The following is a 1,930-nucleotide window of genomic DNA, read 5'->3' as shown; positions in this document are numbered from 1 at the left end:
CAGCACCCACGCGCGCGCGCCCGCCCTCGGGGCCGCTTTTTATACACGTGACAAGCTGCGCGGTGGTCAACACGTTTCTCTTCGCCGCGGCGGGCAGGTGGCGTGGAGGCGCGCGCGCCCTTCAGCTGGAAAACGTACGTTTAAAATGCCTCAGATGTACTATCGCCTAATGGTTTTGCATGTAGTACCTACTACTGAAATGTGAAAAATGACTCAACAGCCCGACTCATAGGTTCCTCATTTTTCTAGTTAAAGTGAAAGCACCGCGCTGTTTTTTTCTAAGAATGGCTTTTTAAAACCCAGGTTAAAGGAGAGATTGTTTTTGTTCCTGCAGGTCCTGCACTTCATACTCCCCTCCCCGCCTCAAGTTCTCTGAGGGAGTCCATGCTAGCAAGGAGCTGCAGTTCCTTTTCTGAAGAGGCACACCAAATCCCCTCAGTTTTTACTTTTAGAAAGTTAGTGAAGGCAATTTTGCTCCAGTAGATCTTACTTCTAGATTAGTTCCGAGAGTCATTGTTGCTGCTTATGTCTGGAATCGGCTGGGCAGTTTCTTTTGTTTTCTGCTGCTGCTTCAGTATGTTTTTATAACGATGTTGTTACTGTTATGACTGCAAGGTGGCTGTGTTAGTTTAAATGCAAATACATAAGTGCACAGATGAGGAAACTTCAGTGATTTGCCCGTTTAGGGAAGTTTTTAATGTTTAACATGTTTTTAATATTCTATTGTGAGCTGCCCAGAGTGGCTGGGGAAAGCCAGATGGACAGGGTGCCAATTGTTTGTTTCTTATTATTGTTGGTGGTGGTGGTGTGGCCAGAGAGCCGGGTTTGAATCTGGGACAAGCTCAGCTGCGATCCTCACTTGCATGAGCAGCTATCCCTTTAACCACTCTGTCTCATTGTAGGGATAACTACTGCTTTGTGTTCCTTGTATTTTTATGCTGTGAAGTGCCCTGAGATCTACAGATGAAGGACAGTATACAAATTTAATTAATAATAGTAATAATAATCCATGTAGTAAATCAGTAAAGGATAGCACACAACTTTTCTCATTCTCCGATTATTTCTGTAAATTCCCAAGGCCTAACCAAACCTTATCCATGTGTAAAGCAAACATATGAACATACATGTTATACCCATTTTTTCTTAACTGTTAAAGGACTCAACCAAATCCTAAATCAGCTTCAGGCGAACTGAGTAACTTTGAGCAAGCACATTCCAACTGTAATTTCTCATATATGATGAAATGGGAAAAATAACAATGAAGCTCAGAACATAATAACAGTGAACCTGCTATGAAGAAAAGCAGAGAAAACTAGCATTATATCTCCAAAGGCTCACAACTAGTTTCACGTGTAAAGCTGGACTCTCCACTTGTGATAGTGGCATTTTAAAAACATGTTTTGTATTGTGTATGTTTGTTTTTTTCCCAAGGGAAACAAGCCATATGTCCCACTTAGGTTCATGTCAAGTCACTGTCTGGATTGTGGCATTTACATGGACATACACATAAGAGGATGAATATCAATAGAATAACTGCAGATTCCTCTTGGAACAAATAGTTAAGACCTTTTCCTTGTGAAAGGGTTTAGACATGGGTAGGCAAACTAAGGCCTGGGGGCTGGATCTGGCCCAGTCACCTTCTAAATACGGCTCGCGGGCGGTCTGGGAATCAGCGTGTTTTTATGTGAGTAGAATGTGTCCTTTTATTTCAAATGCATCTCTGGGTTATTTGTGGGGCATAGGAATTTGTTCATTCCCCACCCCCCAAAAAAATATAGTGCGGCCCCCCACAAGGTCTGAGGGACAGTGTACCGGCCCCCTGCTGAAAAAGTTTACTGACGCTTGGTAACATGAGTTTTCTTGATTTAAAGGAGGGAAAAGGCATAACATTACTTAGGTGGGGGGGGTCTAAAATGAGCAACTGCCTAAA

This window comes from Podarcis liolepis, assembly GCF_965112155.1.
Source record: "Podarcis liolepis genome assembly, chromosome: 3".
NCBI classification, from domain to species: Eukaryota; Metazoa; Chordata; class Lepidosauria; order Squamata; family Lacertidae; genus Podarcis; species Podarcis liolepis.
The sequence above is the reverse complement of the archived record's forward strand: the minus strand, read 5'-3'. Positions refer to the sequence as shown.